Below are 16,315 nucleotides of genomic sequence, written 5' to 3'. Positions count from 1 at the left end.
ATTAGATTTTTAGACATTGATTATGTTGAATAAATGAAAGAATTAGGGGTTGTTTTGATAGAATTGAAGGTTGTGAAGTCTAGGGACTGTTTTGGTGGATTGTTCTTTGTGCTGGAAATTTGAGTTGAATTACTAAGTTTGGTGAGTAATAAAAATATTTTGTACCATGAGTTTTGTTAGTGTTAGCTTTCAAGGAGTTTAATGCTATAAATTAAATTAGCATGGTGTTAAGTATTAGGCAATAGTGGGTTATGTGTTAATGATGGAATTAACTTGGTTGATATGATGGATTAAATTGTATAAGATGTAAATATTTTGAGGCAAATGTGTAAAAGTGTAAATAAGTAGCTAAAGGTGTTGAATTGAATGGTATATGAAATTGAGTTTAAAATTCACAGAGTCATTTTAGAAATGAGTAGAATGATAGTTTAATAGTTTTAATTATTAGTGTTTAATTAAGTTAATTAGTATTAAATTTCAAAATGGGAGTAGAATAAGGGACTATTTAAAGAAATAGTCTATTAATTTTATGAGTTTTGGCTAGTGGATAAATATGAGAGAATTATATATATATGTCATTGAGATATTTTGAAGTCTTTTATTTGAAATAGTTTTGTTTGGGTGTTTGATGTTGAATTTGTGTTATTTTTTAGAGTAAAATTTACTACATTTAAAAAAAATTAAGGATTTATGGTGAAATTAGAGAGTTAAATTAGTTTAAAGTGGGAATGGAATGAAAATATGAAATTAGTTTTGAGAATAAAAGTTAGTCTCGATTCAGGGACTAAATTAGAATTTAGGCAAATATTGAGTAAAAATTGAAATATTTAATGTGAGATTGAATGGTGTTGTATTGATGATTTTTAATTTTATTAATTCCGTAGCTAGCGTCATACCGGAATTCTCGACTAAAAAGGGGAAAAATATAGTCGACGAGGAATAATTTGGAATTCCTGGTTTGTATTTCTATAATCCGAATCTAATTATTAATTGTTGTATTTTGATTAAATGTTATGGTAAGTGATTGATGTGAGAATTATTGTGTTTTACAATTGAAATGGATTGTTTTGGTATGTGATGAAATTATATTGGTTGAATTGAATTGGAATATATATTATGAATATATTTGTGTAAATGTGAAATTGTGCAAATATGATAATTGGATTTTTTTTATATGTATAAAATTCAGTTTTAATGCCCAAGTAGACGAAATTTAGAACTACTGGGATATTAGTGGCATGCCATTAAGGAATTTCAGTGCGCTCTCTGATTATTAGCACGTTACGTGCTCTTTGATTATTAGCACGACAGCGCTCTCCGTTTAGTGCATCTGTGCTCTCTGTATAGCACTTTAGTGCTTTCTGTTCATTACTGCATAATAATGCACCTCTGTATTTATTCCGTATATTCGGTGTGTTCTATAAAATCTACTTTGGGCTAAGAATATGAAAATTGTGCTTAACATTTTATTATACATATTTTAATGTTTTATTTTTAAATATTCGGATTATAGAAATACCACTGAGTTTTTACTCAGCGTACGGTTTTGTTTTCCGTGTGCAGGTTAAGTACTTAAGTTTGATTGCTGATTCAGCATCCAACAACGATCCCGAACTCAAATATGGTGATGTTTATTTCTTTGTGTCGGCATGTACCTAGAGTGTCTAAATATTAGTTATTTTGTGGTTTGATTGTAAATGAAGTTGTAAGATTAATTTTGGAGAGTTTATAATTTGAATTAAAATGATGCTTTGATGACTTTTTTTGATGATATAAAATGTTTGAGATTTTTTTGTCTGCTTGATTTGTAAACTCCGATAATGCTCTGTAACACGATTTCGGCGAGGGATACGAGTTGGGGGTGTTACAGTAATAGTCACGAGATTTATCCGTGGCCTGCATGACCTGCATCAATTAGGATCACATTGATCCTTACAAATAGGCTTCAGCACCCTTACAAATAGACTTCAGCACCCTTACATTGGACACCGAGTTAACCTTGAGTATTGTCGCTAATTTTGGCTTGTAAGCCCTTTGACTTACCCACTTTAAAACTTTGGAAGGACCCTTCTGTCTTTACCAAGCCAACAGTAAGTCAAAATGTAAAACACTAGGAAAGTGTTTTAGATGTACCTCACTCATTGCATTTACTTGATTCAGTTGCCTAGTATGCATCACTACTTTTCCCACAAATTATTAATCATAATTATTTGAACTAAAATTTTTTAAGTTTATAATTATTTTAAATATACAATTATCATAAGTTATAATTAATAATTATAAAATTAAATATTATAATTATTTTTAAATTTCAATTTAGTAATATAGTAGAAAATAAATGTATTCTCGTCAGTTCAAAAAAATTCCAAACTCTTGCTTTTATATCTACTAGCTCATGTAATATTTAATTATTTTTTAAAATAATTCATTTTAATTGCAATAATTAATGTTAAATAATATTTCTTATTTAAATTATTGAATATAATATGAATGTATTAATTTATCAATTCAAATGTTATAATAGAAAATTTTCAAATAATAATTAAAGCATTTATAACATATTCAACATACAATATAGTTTTAATGCAAAGTAAAATTATTCAAAATAATAACCAATTAACATAATTAAATCTAATATTAATTAAGTGATAATTAATATGTTTAGTATTCTTTGTAAGTATAACTCTATTTTACATTAATACAATTAGCACAACTTCTGTTTATGTCAAAACATTTTAAACTAATACTTATTAATTATAATTATCACAATTTTTCCATATACTTTATGTTTATAGTTCTATTCAAGTAATAACTCTATTTTAAAGTTAGGACGATAATTGTAACTTAAATTCTAATTATTTTTAAATGTGTAATTATCACTACTTCTATTAAATTATAATTATTTTAAATGTTTAATTATCACAACTTCTATTTTATATCAACTTTTTAAACTAATAATTTTAAAATTAAGTATTATAATTATTTTTAAATATAAATTTAATAATATGATAAAAAATAAACGATGTTCTCATCAGTTCAAAAGTTTTTCATACAAACTTTTATATATATTATAGATTAATATAGATAAAACACAAATGCATTTCTCAAGAATTTAACCATTCGAACCCCATGTGATGGCCTGGGTTCCAGTCGCGTTTGTTGTTCGAGCTTTGCCCATGTTAAATTTGTAAGTTTTTAAACGGAATAATTAATTCTTATACCCTTCTTTATTTACAAACCATTCAACCTTTACCTTGTATAAATATAACAATTTTTTTTAATATAATTGGAGAAGGAAAATGAATCGAATCCAAACTCTCGTATTTACAACATAGTGCTCTTACCATTGAGTGAAGAGATTATTAGCAAAATATGAAACAACTTTAATATAACTATAAACAAAATTAGATAACTACGAGGGAACCACTCAAGCAAGTACAACGATTAACAAGTCTATTTTAAGCTAGCTATTATGGTACATTTAATTTTATCTAACATTTACGCATATTTCCTTATGTCAACTTCCAATTTTATTTAAAAAAAATTATTTTAGTATTTTATTTAATTTTTTTATTTGTTATTTTTTAATTTGTATTTTTTGTCAAATCACTCTAAAATTGAGTGAAAAAGTTGGCACTTTTTAGTTTTGCTAACATGGTATACACATGAATTGCCACGTGAATAAAATATCAACATTTAATTAAATTTTTGAATTTTAAAAATATTTTTTTATATTTTTTTAAAAATATTTTTTAATTTTTAAAAATAATTTTGGTAATTTTTTATTTTTTAGTTTTTAAATTTTATAAAATTAATTAAATGTTGATTTATCACCCATGTGGTAATCTATGTGTATCTCACGTCAGTAAAGTTAAAAACATTAATTTTTCCATCATTTTAGGACAATTTGATAAAAAAAACGTAAATTTAATAGCTAAAGTAAACAAAAAATTAAATGAAGGCTAAAATGAATTTTTATAATGTTAAAGAGATAAATAAATCATTGTGCATTTTCTTTTTTAAAACAATAGAACCAAAGTAGCAAAGTTTTTTTATTGACATAACATTGATAGTTTGATGCTGTAATTAGAATATCTTAAAGTTTAGGGATCAATTTAAAATAAAGGTTATGGTTTGAGGATGTATAGTAAAATTAACTCAGATTATTTTTATAAAATTGTTATTAATGATAATTATATTATGTTTTCTTTTGTCTTCTCTTTTACATTTCGTTTTTTTTTTAAATATTTTATGCAACTACGTCTAAATTTCAATTTAGTTATATATTAACATTTTTTTAACTTTATTTTTTATTTTACGTTTTAATAATTTTCTTCTCTTGTAAACCTTCTAAATAATAGAAACTAATTACTTTTTCATAAAAATAATTTAATAATTTATCTCAAAGTTAATATATAAATTAAATATAAATTTAAAACACTTAATTTTAACTAAAGTAAAATATATTTAATTTTATAATTATTTAATGTATAAACAATTTATATTATTTTATAATTAAAAATAGAGAACCCACATCGTAGGTGTGCTATAATTTCATGGTACCAACTACAATTTTTACGTCCCCAAGTCAACGCCCCTTATCGATTCTCACTCGTAACAAGGTAAAATTTATTTGATAATACAGTTATCATAATATTTATTCATTATTATATTTTTGAAATAACATATTATTTGAATAGGTGGAACAATGGATGAGTCATGTAGGTATAGCGGACTAGCTTGAAGATATTCGGCTACTATTAGATTGATGATCGAAAACAGAGGTTAGTTTTTGAATTTTTTAATTATATAATATTTTACATAAGGATTTGAAATTTAATAATAGGTAGATAATAAAATTTATAATTTTGTACTATAATTTGAATGCATGTTATACGTCAATTCGAAAATTTAAGAATGCATCATAGTCGAATTTTTGGCCAATCGCAATATCTGTCATGTCAATGTGTCATTAATAGTTTTTGCAACAATGGAGATACATGAATCCAACCGAGTGATGCAGTAGTTTGAGTTTAGGCAAACTATTCTGCCGTCACCCAAGACCTTGAAGAACTGCACAAGGTCGACTTGCAGGAAAGGAGTGACAAAGATTAGGCGAAATTCCACAAGAAATATAACATTTGGGAGCATAGGTACAATTTCATACCTATGCGCAGCCCTGTTCTCAAACAAAAATTGGCGATTTATCTGGACTACATGAGAGGGTTTAGACATCACAGCAAGCCATATCTACTACCAGAGGAGGAAAGGACTGGGCAATATCGTCATAAGAGGCCAAGATGACCCTGTATGAATCCTAGGTCGGGAGTATATGTCACCTGAACAGAGTCATCATCAACTCTAAACCAACACGAGGCACCGATGGCTGCACCACCTCCTGATCAATATGATTCATAATATTCTAGTAATTTCACTAACCTTTTGCACCTTTTATTTTTACATAAGCACCACGCAATGCACCACTGTAACTTGCATCAACACCTTCTGCACCTTTTATTTTTACATATGTACCACACTATGCACCATCGTACCCTACATCAACACCTTCTGCAGGTATTTTTTTGCACCACATTCGTCCCTAGCACCATATTACACGACAATGCCTACAACAACACCGACATATCCACCATAACCTATAATTCTAACATTTTATATGTAACCGAGTTATTCGACATACACTTATCCATCGATAGTGTCGCAATCACCCTTATTGTCATTTTTCTACTAAGGTGGCTCATCTTGGCAACCACCTGTTATTAGAGCTGACGACATACGATGGCAACCTAAAACGACACTGCACTTAACCACAAAGAAACGAGATCAAGAGGAAGATGGAACTCAATGTGAAGATGGAGATTAAAAAGATGAGGAGTCGAAATGCGAACTATGAATAAATCCTAGTCGCAACCGGCACCCACCGGGTTCTGACACACATTCAGCCCGACGACGCCAATGGTTTTATTTTTTTTAAGTTTTGGCATGTAAATCATCTTTTAGTTTGTTAACTTTTAATTTGGATTGTATTAATTTTTTTTCATCCACAATGTATTTGATATCAATAATATATACTCTTTTTTTTGTAATCTACGAAAAATGAAAAATATTGTTATATTGTATTTTATTGTACTTTACATCAATAATATATCAATATTCACAAATTACCAAAAATTTAGAAGCAATGAAAAATGAACAAATTGTCTATCAAAAGAATGAATAAATGTGTTAATGAGGTCTTGTCCTCAATGTTCCCCCCATGTGTGGATATGTTGGTCTCATATGCTTTGGGTTCCTACAATAACTGCATAACATCAGTTGGTTTTTTCCCTCTCGAATATTTATATTATCGCGTAATCGAGTAGAATTCAACCGACCTTTTGGCTTACGACACAATGAAATATTCGATACCAACTCAAATGGAGTATCAAATATTTGTCCCACTCGTTATGTATATTCTCCATAGTCTTGTTTTTTGTGACTCATGCATTGTAGTACAATGACGTGTAATCGTACTAACATGATTGCCATGAAAAATAAAGTGTGTATTATAGGGCGCGCTTTTAGAGAACATTTTGTCACCTCAGCTGAAAATGCGTCATGCGAGGCACGTTTTCTCCTTCCTATTTTCAACCTTAAACCCTAACCCATAAAAAATTTCCAAAACCTAGGATAGTTTTCAAACACCCCGGGAGTCCCGAGGTAATTTTCATATTCAATTAGTATATTGATTTTTTTCCTATTCTTCCCTCCCTATTCCAACTATTCCAACTCTCTCAGCCCCTATATTTAAACCCTAAAAAATTCTTTTAAATTATTTTTTTGTTTGGTATTGAAATTTTTTGAACAGAAAGATTAATTTGCATTTAAGGGAGACTGTGTAATAGTTTTAAGGTGTTTTTGAGTTTACGATGACGCGATGGAGCTCAGAGACCACCACATTTCATTTACGGTATAGGGATTGAACCATCACCTTAGAAGCTTGTCGCGTTGCAACTCAACCTCCATTTCACATGGTTATATAGTCACAAGTTGAAGTATAAGTAGGGGTCCTAGTTGATGGTGGTTATGCAGTCACGGGTTGAAGTATAACTTCGGATCCCAGTTGATGGTAGTTACGCATTGATGGTAGTTATGCGATCACAGATTCAAGTTTCATGCTACCGGAATAGGATACTTTATAAACCCTATACATAAGCTTGAGATCATAATCATAAGGAAAAACTAAGAGGTTATCCAATATAATCAGCTTATTATTTTTCTCCATCTCCACTAAAGTAGTATTCTTAACCTCCCTATTCGAAACCTATAACGGAGTTGGGGGCAAGTGGACTTCCTTGGGGATGAGTGACTATTTCAATAGAGAAAACCTTAAGGTCCTTTCGAGGCAAATATGAATGTTATGATTAAAGAACTCTTTAATGAATACAACTGATGTCGGCCTAACTCGAGTTTTATCTTCTCCCCACTACCATAGTCACTCCCACTTAAAGTCCTCTTGTATCCAACTCTGTCACAAGTTTCAAACAATTAGGTTTAGGATAGTGCTTTTCGTGGAGACGAAGAAAAAGAATAAGTTGATTATACTGGAAAGCCCATTTGTTTTTTCTTATGATTGTAACAGCCCAGTTTAGACCCTATTTGGACAGTGGTTTCGGGACCACAAATCCAAGTCAGAAAAATATTTTAATATTATTTTTCGTATTTATAGTATATGAATTGATATGTGTGAAATTTTTGTGATTTAATTTATCCGTTTGTGTGCTTAAATTGAAAAAAAAAGGTTAAATTGCATAAAAAGTAAAAGTAGCATTCTCATTGTTAAAATGCTAATTTGTTATGATTTGATTTATGGAAAGTCCTTAAAGGGTTATTATACCATTATAAGGTTAGTGGACATTTATGTCCATGATTCAAATGACTTATATTATGTTTTTACTAAGGTTAATATAGTAAAAAGTAAATAACATGTTATTAAATAAAATAAAACAAAAAATAGCCATGTAATTAGCTTTATTTTGCCGAAACTTGAGAAAGAAAAGAGAACTCTTGAGCTTTTGTATTTTTGGCACTTTGAAGATTAAAATTAGGTATGTTCTTTGTTTGGTTTTCGATATTTTTTATATTTTTGAGATCGTTGCTTCGAATATTACCTAGCCCATACTTTAATTTTTGGAATTGATAATGAATTTGAGATTTACCATTGTTGTTAATGTAATGAAATTGTTGTTTGATGATGAAAAATAAATCTTTGATGTTTAATTATCATGTTTAATTAAGTGATTTTTGATAAAAATCCAAATTAGGGATTTATTTGTAAAATTTGAAAATTTAGGGACTTAAATGTGAAATAAAAGAAATATATGGATTGCTAAGGACCATAGGAAGATTCGACTAAGGCATGATGTTGATGAATTTTGTGTATTTTTTGTTTTGTGAAATAAGGACTAAATTGTGAAAACTGTGAATTTTAGGGGCTAAAGTGTAAATTTCCCTAATTATGTGTCTATGTTTTAAATTGAATAAAATGTGTTATTAAATAGTTACATTTGAATTTATTTAGATCAAGAACAAAAAAATGAAATTAAATCGGGGGAAGTCAAAAGAGGTCGAGTAGTCAATTTCATCTGTTCGTCTTCGTTTGAGGTACATTCGTAAGTGAATAATTGATGCTAAATTGAATGTATTTATTTTATACGTAACCGAATTTAGCTTAATATGATTAATCTCGAGCTTAATTCAATTGATTTACGATATTCAAAAATAGTACGAACTATGTGAACTCTGATATGTGATATCGTGTAAGACCACGTCTGGGACGTTGGCAATGAATTGAGATTTAGGTGTAAGACCCTGTCCGGGACAGTGGCATCGTTATTTGAATACATGTAAGACCACGTTTGGGACATTGGCATTGTACGAGCTATTTAGAGCCGTCCGAATATCCTTTTTGATTCCGAATGGTATAACAGGAAATTATATAGCAAAATCAAATGTGAGTTTGAATTAAACAATTTAGGTATGTTTAAGTTATACGAAGTTTGGAGATAAAGGTAAGTACTTTGCATAAAATGAAAAGATGAATTAATTACTTAAATATGAGTATGTATATATAGATATGTGTTCAAGATTAGTTGAATTCGCTTATTAGTATAACTTATATGTATTCTTTGAAAACTATTTGCTTATGACTTACTAAGCTATTAAGCTAACGGTGTGTTTATTCATTCATTGTTGTATAGATTTTGGAAGCTAGTTACGAGCTCGGGGATCGTCAAGGAAAGTCCATCACACTATCGAACTCTATCTCGGTATTTTGAAAGCTCGAAATTTTGAACATATGGCATGTATAGGCTAGCATTTGTTTTGGTTGGTCTTGAAAATTGTAGATATTTAGCCATGCGAAAATGGCTTGATTTAATGCTGATATGATAATGTTTAAGTAATTTTGGGACATGGTATATATGTCTAGTATGCTTGGTATATGAATTCAGTATAATGAAAAGATATATATGTATATATGGTTTATGATTAGTTCATGTTGGTAAGCTTGATATAAGGATGATGGATTTGTTTTGGTTGTGTTTTGTTAATGATGTTATGATAATGTATAATCGGTCATGAAAATAGCTCATTTTGGAAGTATGATTTATAGTGTATTTGTGTGATGATTGATTATATAATTCGGCTTAAGTGAAATAAATATAGTTGATGGATGTATTTCAATTGTGGCTTATTATTGATTTATTTTGGATGCATAATTTGTCTTGTGTAAAGGTTTGAAAGTGGTAAATAATGTGTTTTTGATATAATACTTATGTGAGCATAAGTTAAGTTATATATGTGTGATAGCTTGCATATTGGTTGTTAAAAGACAGCTTATGATGGTAAAATATGAACATGTTTTTGTAATTGTTTTGATGGTCATTTAGGTACAGTTATAAATGGTACAATTAGCATTGATACGAGATTGTGAAATTGGTTGGTTTATCGGAGGATAAATTTTATGACTGAATATATAGTTAAAGATCGACTGTACATATGTATTTTGGAAGTGGTGAAAGGGTGTGTATTTATATTTGGCTAACGATAGGTAAAATATATTTATACATGTCTATGATATGTTTAAGTTAAATGCTTGAGTTTAAAATGTGCCATATATGTGATTTATGAATGTGGTAAATGATAGATAGGTGTTTTGGATATTTCATTAGTCAAGTGGTGTTATAATTTTGGTATGATTTGAGTAGGCTCTTACGTATAAAATTGGTAGTTATTATTTTGTTAAAGTGTGCATAATTTGGTAAAAACCAAAATTTATACTTGACCATTATGTGATGTTGTTAATGTCATGTGTATATATATTAATGTTTAATAAATTATGTGGTTTGGCCTGACTTAGTAAAATGTGAAGAGTGCATATTTATAAATAGTACTTTTGGAAAGTAGTTAATGAATAGATTTATATGAATAAATGTCTGATCTGAGTTGTATTTTGATCGGTAATGCCTCGTAACCCTAATCTGACGATAGACACGGGTTAGGGGTGTTACAATGGTTATGGTCTTAACCTTATGTATCGGGTTTATAAAGCGTCCTATTCAGGTATCATAAACTTAAACTCGTGACTGCATAACCACTACCAATTGGGCTCCCGAGTTATACTCCAACCCGTGATCGCATAACCACCGTCAACTAGGACCAGTACTTATACTTCAACCCGTGACCGTATAATCACTATGAACTCTGAGCTTAAGTTACAATATGATGGGCTTCTAAGGTAATTGCTCCATCCCGACACGGCAGGTGAAATGTGTGGATCAAATATACCTTTAAGCTATCACAATGTCTACCTCAAACACCAACACAATCGGGTCTTTCTCCTCAAATTTTCAACCTTAAACTCTAAAAACTTTAAACCCTTAAAACCTTAAACCCTTTGGGGAAAAAAGTTTGAGGAGAGAATGTAACACCCATATCCCGTTTCTATTACCGGAATAAAATATCGAATGTTACTAGTCAAGTTGAAACAATTAATACAATTTACATTGAATAATAAATTCAATTCCATAATTACAAGTAATATTCAATATAAAAGAGATCATCCGATTTTGGGTCTTAAAACGAGCTTTCAAAGCTCTAAAAATAAGTTACGAACATCCAGGGACCAAATCGAAACAAATCAAAACTTTCAGGGAAAATTTTGGAAAATTTCAAGTCGGGGGTCACACGGCCTTGTGTCCAAGCCATATGATAGAGTCCAGCTCGTGTGGCTCCAAACATGGTCGTATGGATATCTTACATGCCCATGTACAACTTCGCACGTATGTGTGCATGGACCGTGTAACTCACTGATTTGGATCACACGACCTTGTCGTAGGCCGTGTGCCAACCCGTGTAACAATCGAAATATCTTCACACAGCCATGTCGCAGGCCATGTGTTTGCCTATGTGAATACTGCACCTATACTATTTTACATATGCATTGGGGACACGCCCGTGTGACAACCCGTGTCCTAGACTGTGTGAGCCCAGAATGATCAATTCCATGCTCAATTTCACCCCTTATTGTTTAGGTACCTATACACTTTCAAATACACATTTGAAAGGTGAAAATCAAATTCAAAACATACTCAAACATGACCATAAATTCATTTTATATATCATACATTTGTCATCATTGACACACCAATGTATCTCACCACAATTCACTTCCAACTTGCAACTACAATCACATTTTATCTCTACAAAACAAACATACATTTCATTGCAAGCTTAAAGTTAACACATAGCATATCACTTCATACCATAACCATTAAAACACATTTAGGTAATAAGTAAGAGATCACAAGTCATTCAAGTGCACAACATGACATAACATATTACTCAAAACTAGGTATTTGACATAGCTATACATAGAGGTCCTAGTACATGCCATATACCAAAACTGAGAAATTAAGCCTACCAAGATTCTCGGATAATGTGATTCCTAGTGTTAACCCGATCTTCTTAGCCTTCAAAATGTAATCTACAAAATAAACAAATTACGGGTAAGCTTTAATAAAGCTTAGTAAGTTCGTTTAGAATTTAATAAACCTTTCAAGACAAAAATAGATTTAATCAGTATTAAACATAGAGGTTTACATTATACGCAACTTATAACAATAATTAACAACCAATTTAGTAATTCAATATACTCAGTGGACATTACTCGATTTGAGTTTTCGTCGATATATCTTTAGATTTCTCCTCGTTTGAGTTTCACTGAGTATAACAGTAGGATTTGCTTGATTGAGCAACTTTTCGTAGGATCAGTAGATATGGCTCGGTAGAGCATACTTTCAATTTATAATACAAATTTGAGTTTTCATCAGTATATCTTTAGATTTCTCCTCGTTTGAGTTTCACTCAGTATAACAGTAGGATTTGCGTGATTGAGCAACTTTTCGTAGGATCAGTAGATATGGCTCGGTAGAGCATACTTTCAGTATATGATACAACATTCATTAAGAGCATGTCAAAAAAGATATTAATTATTTTAGAAGCATAAATAAACATACGAACTTACTCGACTGATTTGTAGGAGATTCCAAAGTATAGGGACTACTTTGCAGTTTTCCCTTTTTCACGATTATCAGCACGTTCTTGATCTAAAAATAATAATTTCATTCCATCAATTAGAATAGCAACACAATTTGATCCTTTCATGCAACTAGGTCTTTTTTGAAAAATTACCTATTTTCCCCTTAACTTTCTATTTTTATTCAATTTAGTCCTTAGGTCATAATCATGCAATTTACCCATTTTTCCTAAACACCCATGATAGCCAAATGTTCTATAACTTCATATCAGACCCTATTTGCAATAATTTCACATCAAGTACAAGAAATTTATCATTTAATCAATTTAGCCCCTAAACATTAAAATCATCAAAAATCACTTTTCAAAATAATCTAATTTTATCAACAAAGCTCCATATTTCATCATAAGCTTTAAGAAATAACTTCATTCATCAATTGCAACATTTATAACATTTAACAGTTTCACAAATTGGTTCTCGATTTAGCTAGACCAAGCTAATACAAACTCAAAAAACATAAAAATTACTAAAAAGGGGCATCAATACACTTATCAAATCAAAGCTTCAAATCAAAAGCATGAAAACCCTAATATTTCATTTCTATTGCCGTGGAGAATATGAGAAGAAAATGAATAATTTAGGTTTAATTTATTATATATGTTATGGTATTTTTGTAAATATTTCAACTTTCTTAATTAAGCTTTAATAAATCATTAATAAGCCTAATTAAACCACTTAATTAAGCATAACCTCATCAAATTCCACTAACTAATTTCCCATGGGTTAATTTGTCCATTTAGTCCCTTTAATTTAACTACTCAACCTTTACAGTTTTTACAATTCAGTCATTTTTACTTATTAAACTATCTAAACGATAAAATTTCCTAACCAAAGTTTAATACGACGTTATAGTCCTTGTAAATATTAATTGAATAACATTTACGAATTATGGTCTTGAAACTATTGTTTTCGACACACACTGAAAATCGTGCTGTTATAGAGAGAAACAAAAAACGCGTCCAACAAGACGCGTTTTTATCTAACATGGTAGGAAAGTGCGTCCTGCTTTAATAAATCATTAATAAGCTTAATTAAACCACTTAATTAAGCATAACCTCATCAAATTCCACTAACTAATTTCCCATGGGTTAAATTTTCCATTTAGTCCCTTTAATTTAACTACTCAACCTTTACAATTTTTACAATTCAGTCCTTTTTACTTATTAAACTATCTAAACGATAAAATTTCCTAACCAAAGTTTAATACGATGTTATAGTCCTTGTAAATATTAATTGAATAACATTTACGAATTATGGTCTTGAAACTACTGTTTTCGACACACACTGAAAATCGGGCTGTTACAGAGAGAAACAAAAAGCGCGTCCAGCAAGACACGTTTTTATCTGACATGGTAGGAAAGTGCGTCCTGCTGGACACATTTTCAGTTGAGTTTGCAAGAAAATGCATCCTATAGGGTGCGCTTTCAACCACCTTCGGAGTAAACATAGCCTTCAAAATCGGTCTATTTCCCTAAATGTCCTAAAAATCGACCATTTCCCTTTTTTTTTTAATTTTGGCATTTTCATCAAATTTAAACTATATATCATGCTTTTAATTATATATTTTACATTTATTTCTTTTGTCGTATCCAATACTTAACAACCTAGTTCTTTTGTCATATCCAATACTTAACAACCTAGCAATAAATAAGCTACTTAATAAGTACTTTAATGTCAACTGTTAATTATATGTTTAGGTCTATAAAGAAAATTTTGTGATCTCCTAAGGAATTAGTCTTTTTAAAATTTATTTATTACTTTAAAATAATTAATCACCTAAAAATTCAACATTTTAATTAAACTAATAAAATTTTTAAAATGCTAACATTTTAAAATATTAGTATTTGTGATTATTCCGTTTAGATAATTTTTAAAAAAATATTAGGTTAATAAAATTTAGTAAGTTGAAAAAAAGTTGTAAAAGAAAAATAATGAAATTGAGAATAAATAGTATAAAATATTCAATATGGATATCATTATATTTTTAAATATATAAAAATATTTTTGGATAATATAAAATATATGAAAATATATGTTGAAATTAAATAAAAATTTTATTTTAAGGTTTGTTTTTAAGAAAAAAGTTAGGGTAAATTACACCCATGGTCACTTTTGTTTACTTCAGGTTACGTTTTAGTCACTTATGTTTGAAATGTTACGTTTTAGTCACTTATGTTATCGTGTTGTAACATTTTAGTCATTGAGCTATTAATTGTCTTTAACGGTATAACGGTAAGCTAATGTGGCGCATTAAATCATCATTTCAAACAAAAAAATAGGTTAAATTATACAATTGGTCCCCATATTTTTTTCATTTTGAGCAATTTAATTTTTTCTCTTTTTTTTTCATTATTTTCCATTCTCTTCTGCTTCTTCCTCTATTTTCCTACCTTCTCCATTTCTTTCAATATATCAGGAAGTCGAATTGGCAGTGAAGAAAAAAGCATGGTATGGGTTTATGGGTTTTGGTTATAGGCAATGATGGTTTTTGACTTATTTCTTCACTGCCAATTCGGCTTCTTGATATGTTAAAAGAAATGGAGAAGGTAAGAATAGAGGGAGAAACATAAGATAATGGAAAATAAAGAAAAAAAATTAAAGAACATAAAAAAATTAAATTGCTCAAAATGAAAAAAAAATATGGGGATCGATTGTATAATTTACCCTAAAATTTTTGTTTGAAATGATGATTTAACATGCCACATCAACTTACCGTTACACTGTTAGCGACAATTAATAGCTTAGTGACTAAAATGTTACAACATGATAACATAAGTGATAAAAATGTAACATTTCAAACATAAGTGACTAAAATGTAACCTAAGGTAAACAAAAGTGACAATGGGTGTAGTTTACCCAAAAAGTTAATAATTTTTATTTTACTCTAAAATTTGATTTTTTTTCAAAAAAAATTCACATAAAATTTTAACAAGAAATTTGAGTTATTCAAAACCTCTTTTGAAATTTCTTAAAAATTTGACTTATTTTTGAAATTTTAAAAACAAAAATAAAGCCTTCCTTCAAATCTCTCACCCAACACGTTCTTAAAAAATTATTTAATTATTTTAAATATAATTATTTTTAAAAAATTTATGTGTAAAATATTTTTTTCGGTGTAACAAATTCTAGTCCTTTATTAATAGAATATTTGCATATTTTGTAATATATGAATCCTAATTTGTATGATTGCTTTAAAATTTGATCTCACTGTCTAATTTAGAGTCTCTTTGGATAAGCGATGCATTTATCTACGATTAGTGTAAAAACAGTAGTGGTGGTGAGATTAGATACTATAGAAAGCTAAAGGTACTGTACTGAAAGTAAACGCTCATTCAAAGAGGTCTTTAGACTTTATCATTGCATTTCAAAGGGTTTTTTTTTAAGTCATATAAGATAATTTTTTAAGTTAAAAGTGTTTTTGAACTAAAAAAAATTTAAACTTTTGCGTTTGGAAAAAGTATATTGGAGTTAAATGACATTTTTAACCCTCATTTATTATTGAGTGTATTTTATGTTATATTGGATATGCAATTATTTTTCTATTGAAATTTATTTCAGACATAATAACATTAATATTTGAATTTGATATTCAAATGGTTATATTTTAATATCCAAAATATAATTTATATATTTAAATTTAATTTTACAAACAATGTATAT

This window comes from Gossypium hirsutum, chromosome D06, assembly GCF_007990345.1.
Source record: "Gossypium hirsutum isolate 1008001.06 chromosome D06, Gossypium_hirsutum_v2.1, whole genome shotgun sequence".
NCBI lineage: Eukaryota > Viridiplantae > Streptophyta > Magnoliopsida > Malvales > Malvaceae > Gossypium > Gossypium hirsutum.
Note: the sequence above shows the minus strand (reverse complement) of the source record.